Source organism: Homalodisca vitripennis, chromosome 8 (genome assembly GCF_021130785.1).
Source record: "Homalodisca vitripennis isolate AUS2020 chromosome 8, UT_GWSS_2.1, whole genome shotgun sequence".
Taxonomy (NCBI): domain Eukaryota; kingdom Metazoa; phylum Arthropoda; class Insecta; order Hemiptera; family Cicadellidae; genus Homalodisca; species Homalodisca vitripennis.
Window position 1 is genome coordinate 4,133,947 of NC_060214.1, and position 6,020 is coordinate 4,139,966.

The following is a 6,020-nucleotide window of genomic DNA, read 5'->3' on the forward strand; positions in this document are numbered from 1 at the left end:
GAATAGGATGTTATTTGATTACAGAAACTCCGTTCATAGCACTACTAACGAGACACCTGCCAAATTAATGTTTAATAGACCACTAAGATGCAGGCTAGATTTACTCAGACCTAATATAGCCAGAACTGTGCAATTAAAACAGGACAAACAAAAAGAATATTTTGGCGGTAGAAAAACGAGAATTCTATTTCCTAATCAATCTGTATTAGTGAGAGATTATCGCTCTAAAGACAAATGGATAGAGGGCATTGTAATAAAACAGTTAAATAATGTAATGTATTCTGTTATGACAAAAACTGGTCTAATTTGGAGTAGACATATTGATCAGCTGATAGGACTACACAGTAGTATTGTTGACAGTGACAGTCAAATTCCACCATCTCAGGACCGTACAGTTGCGGAGCGTGAGACAGGCGCTCAGTGTCCGCCAACTCCAAGCCCAGTCAGAATTAGTAACACTGACCTCACTAAATCAGCTGGTCTCTCCCCCTCCTCACCGCATCATACCTCTCCATGTCACATCACTACCCCTCATTCTAGACCACGTCTTTCTCTACCCTCAGCTGTTCCTTCTCCTGTCACTAGAACAGCTGATCATACAAACAGATACCCAACTCGTATTAGGAAACCTGTAGAGAAATTAAACTTGTAAATAACTTGCAGTACTTAAGGATGACATTTAATAATGATATGTGTTATTTATATTTATATGTGTTTATTATATATTTATTATTACACTTGTATTGTTTAATTTATCTATGACTTGTGTGAATTCAATTTATTTTGAAATTTGGAAGGGAGGAAATGTAATGTATTGAATTACAATAATAATTATTATACATATTATAAATTGTTACTGGCAAGTTAAAGCCACAGCCAAAGACCAACTGTATGATCTATGATGCTGTGACGTCATATGGGGTGATTAGTTTGAATAAATGCCATTGGCTGTTCTCATCACGCCACCAGATCACACCACCTACCACTTCCAGTGTCCTCAGTGTCCTGCCCTTGTCTCTCTCTCTGTTACCCTCCAACCTTAACCGAGCACAGTCGATGATGTAAACTAATTCAGTCTTTTATTCCGATTCCCCGTAACCCGTACACAACAATAATAAGTGCGTGTGTGTGTGCTGTCATGCTGTATAAATTCTTGTGCAAATATCTCAGATGTCTGCTTCTAAGCTGTTTTATTGAAAAGTCTTGGTAAATCGATGCAAACTCTGTTCGGAATGAATTACAAAAAAACTGTTTGAAAAAGTAACTAAAACTCTTTAAAACCTTTTAATAAAAATTTGAAAAAAATCAATAAAACATTATTACTCTACAAAATTGATGGTAAGACATTCTTTTATTACATTTTTACCGATAACGATTAAATGCATTTTATTTCTTTTATTAATTTCTGTAATCTTTTTTTCATCTAAAAACATTCAAAAAATCTGTTAGGCAAATGCACTTTTTAAAATCTTCTAATTCTGCACTAATTGTTATTCCAAATTTATCCTTTATTTTCTCTAAATTCAGTTATATTTCTTTTTTTTAATTCGTTGATTTTTTATATTCTTCAAATGCAAATTATCCAACATCATTCAACTCCTTCAAGAACTCTATTATTTAGAAAAAATTATTTAAGAAACTCGTTTTTATGATTTTGAAAATTTGCTACAAACAGATGACATTATTCTTTCTATAATTCTAGGACTCAAATGATAGAGTGCATAATGGTGTCTAATAACAACTTTTTTAATATTAATAATTATTTTGATCAAGATATTCTTCAAGTATTTTCTTCAAATGTACTATGAAATCATCAAAAATGTCCGGTTTGAAATCGTAAATAAATGTTATACCTAAATAGTGAAAAATTATATGTATTATCGTTTCATAATAAATATGTTAATTTACACCAACACATCTGATATATACTTCAAACAACATTTTGACTTTTTCAAAATTCAAGTCAAATTTGTCATTCTTTTTTTCTTAATTATTTTATTAATTCTGTTATTTTATCATGTCCATATTACAATTTTCTAAGCAGATTATGCAAATGTGTCAATTTGTTTTTATTTTCTTTGGTTTAGACCTTTCATACAAGATTATTTTGCAATTTTTACAAACTAGATATCTTTTATTAATAATTTCGCCTTTTTCTGAACAATTATAACAATTTATATTAATGGCTTCTTCATTCATTTATGTAGAACGACTTTTTTGTTTAAAATGCCAAGAGAAATTATAGAGCTTTACCAATTTATAAATATTTTTACACAAATGTCTAGGTATATATTATTACAACCAAGATAACTAAAAACTATTGCCCTATGTACTATTATTATTATAGAAAATTTATGTAGTTTTGCACCTACACGCCCAAAAACGCTAACACTTACAATTTTTTATTTTTTTGAAGAGGAGGATTAAGAGAAAGAACATGATTTGTTACAAAAAACTTTACAAAACATTACGTTAATTTTGTGTAATATATTTATCGTCGTTTTCTTCGTTTATCGCTAGGTAGCGTGCATCCCCCAACGTTTCAAGTGGCAACATTTTTAGTGTTAGTGAAATATCTTCCCATAGACTGATAAATACTCAAAGACAGCTACACAAAATTTTAGACTACCGGAAATGTATACAGGAGGGTTTTCATTGGCTGTAAAAAATGGACTACCCATCTGTTTACACTTCTAATGCTGAAGTCAATTAAATGGGTTTGTGGATGATTTGAAGAGGATTATAAAATCTACTACTTATAATAAGCTTACGTGTTTTCACTGTGAGGGGGGATATATTTCATAGAATTTATAAACCTACTTCAAACTCCCTTTACTATAATCTTTTTCACGTAATAAGGCGATACAAACTTTTGGTCAATAGAATGCTGTGATTTCAATACTAAGAATTTCGAAGAAAATATTTATTTGTCAAAATGTGGAGTCGTACTGCTCTTATGTCGCCCACTCCTGCTATTTCATCTAGAATGTTCTATGAGACAGATGAGGTTCCACCTGAAAAGAGTCCACTGTTTACTTTTTATTTTGCATCTGTTTTCAGAGAGGCCGTTCTTGCATCTACCGCTGCCAACTTAGACTACATGCTGAACCAATCTCTTTCAAAATGTGTATTCTCTTCCACTACCTTAGAAAAAACGAGATTTAGGATATGAGCCAAGGTGGTGGCACCGATGGAATATTAGTAGTTATCCTTAAATACGTTACTCTTCTATCATATCTTTAGGAATCATAAAATCTCAAACATAGCAAATGTTGACCTGATATATAAAGTGGGGAAAAGACAACGTGAAGAACTGCAGACGTATTGTTATTCTTTCAAATTATTATATTGTACGGTCTGTTTCAGTTTTCGTGTTTCAACAACGTTTCCTCTGTAGACGGTGTACTATTACAAACATCCACTTCTATAGGACACATTAATAACATTTCTCATATCCTACGCATTTTATTGTATTTACCTTGACTTTTCAAAGGCATTGGATCGAGTTCATCACCGCACCGAATACTCCTTATTAAACTAAAACGTTTTGGAATACGTGGTTCATTGTTAAAGTGGCTTTCTACAGTTACTAGTACTGAATAGTCAAGTGTAAGAATGTTACAGCTCTGCCGTTTCCTGTCCTATCAAGCGTGCCCCAAGGTTCACAATTGAGTCCTTTGTTTTGTTATTAACAACGTATTCAGCATTATAAATAGCCTACTGTTACCTTATGTTTGTTGGTGATTATGGTTTTATCCTAACACTTCTATCTTCATGATCACCATTATCTTCAGGTTTCTTTCGGCAACATTGCTCTTTGGTGAAAGGTAAATTGTATGAAACGTAACTTAGCCAAGTGTATGTCATTATACGGATATCCATTACTGACTCCTTTACTTTAACACTTAATGGTGTTAATTAATGGAGAGTTTATATGCAAGGTTAAGGATTTGGGAGTTATTTTGACCCCGATTCAAAGTCACATATCACATTGCCTGACTAAGATTATATCTCTTGTCATACAAAGATCAACAAGGGACTTTCAATGTCCTTATTCTATAGTCTGCACCTCTTGTTCGTCCCATATTGGAATATAAATCAGTAATTTAGTCACCAAATCAGGCTGGCATAAACCTTGGACACGCCTGATAGAACAGGAAACAGGAGGAACATAGCATTCTCAAACTTTGAGACAGATTGTCTCAACAATTCCCACATTTCATTTAGATCCACATCTGAGTGAACCATATTGATACAAACTTAATGTTACATACTTTTCATGAATTCACTATATTGCACTTTGTTCCGTGATTTTTAGGTTCTTTCTATTCATGTTTTGAGCATTCTAAATGTCATTGCAGTGTTACAGATATGACCCAGAAGCCTGGATTCTCCCCAGACCACAAGTAAATGTAAGAATTCTATACATGTACTTTGTTTTTAAATCTGAATAAATAATTAACAGTTGATTATGTATTTAATACACCTTTGATTTGTACTATGCTTTACTAATTTTGTGTACAAACTCAAAAGTAAAATAAGATTATTTAAGATTTTTGTTTTCTTAGGTCAAGAAACTAAAAAAACTCATAATTGCACTTGGTTCTAAAATGAACTTTGTGCTTGCACCCAGTGACAGGACTGTCCAAGGCTGGTAGAGGACTTTTCCTTCTCTGTTTACCAATGAGATTTATGCTTGCGCCCAGAGTGACAGGATTGTCCAAGGCTGATAGATGACTTTTCCTTCTCTGTTTAACAATGGGATTTGTTGGATAATCTGATGTACTCGGATACAGTCATTTCTAGTTAAAGGCATAATAAATTCTTGGAAAGAATTAGCTACTGTTTTTTGTTCAAGCACTACTTTATAAATATGTTGTGCGTTCTTAAATGTAATTAGACATATTTTCTTCTGATACATAATGGTTTTACGAGTCGAAAATGGCAAAGAAGTTCCATTATAACATATTCAAACTTTTTCTGGAAGAAATTAAATTTTGACACCAAAGGAAAAACAACCCTGTTAATCTTGTGTTAAAATTATAATACGACCCCGTTGCAGATTTTAGATTAATACATGTTTAAAATTGATAAAGGCAAAAACAAAACACCTGTACTCTTTCCATTCTTACTGTCATACAAAGACTAGAACTAAAAGTGTGATACTCACGTAAATTAATGTGAAATTAGACAAGAAAAATAATGATATGATTGGATTTTTTTAGGTCTGTTGGTTTGGCCTGAAACATTATTCAAACTAGAAGGAACATAATTTCTGTGCTTCTTCATTACCTATAAAAAGTTATAATCTTAATCTTCTTAAATAGAACCAACTAACAGGGAAAATGGTACAATGTCCACATTGTGAGTGAGGGGAATAAGATCATGTCTTTTATCGGTAACTTTTAGAACGTAATGTAACATATGATAAACTTGGTATTAGTTTATAACATTCTAACTCCCGACAATTAATTACAACATTTGGAATCAGACAAACTTGGTTTTAAAAAACTGTTTTCTACAATTTTATTAATTACAAGAACAGGAATCAGACAAACCTGACTTTAAAAACAATATCTACAATTTTAATAATTACACCAGGAATCAAATACTGTTATTGACACTTGATATCGACACTACCTTCCATTTCAACAAAGAGGAGTCAGATAAACCTCTAAATAAAAAAAACTGATAAATCCTAGTATAGAAACCTGATATTGACACTACCCTACCGCTTTAACAAAGAGGAGTCAGATAAACCTCCAAATAAAAATCTGATAAATCCTAGTATAGACACCTGATACTGACACTACCCTATCGTTTTAACAAAGAGGAGTCATATAAACCTCCAAATAAAAACTGATAAATCCTAGTATAGAAACCTGATATTGACACTACCCTATCGTTTTAACAAAGAGGAGTCAGATAAACCTCCAAATAAAAATCTGATAAATCCTAGTATAGACACCTGATACTGACACTACCCTATCGTTTTAACAAAGAGGAGTCATATAAACCTC

General features: G+C 32.3%; 1 long non-coding RNA gene across 1 annotated transcript; it reads left to right on the plus strand.

The window, feature by feature from the left end:
- The first annotated feature begins 1,011 nt into the window (after nucleotides 1-1,011).
- Nucleotides 1,012-4,467, plus strand: LOC124367084. The gene is made up of 2 exons (XR_006922859.1): nucleotides 1,012-1,338; nucleotides 4,362-4,467. It is a non-coding gene; the product is annotated as an uncharacterized LOC124367084 (long non-coding RNA).
- The last annotated feature ends 1,553 nt before the right edge of the window (nucleotides 4,468-6,020 follow it).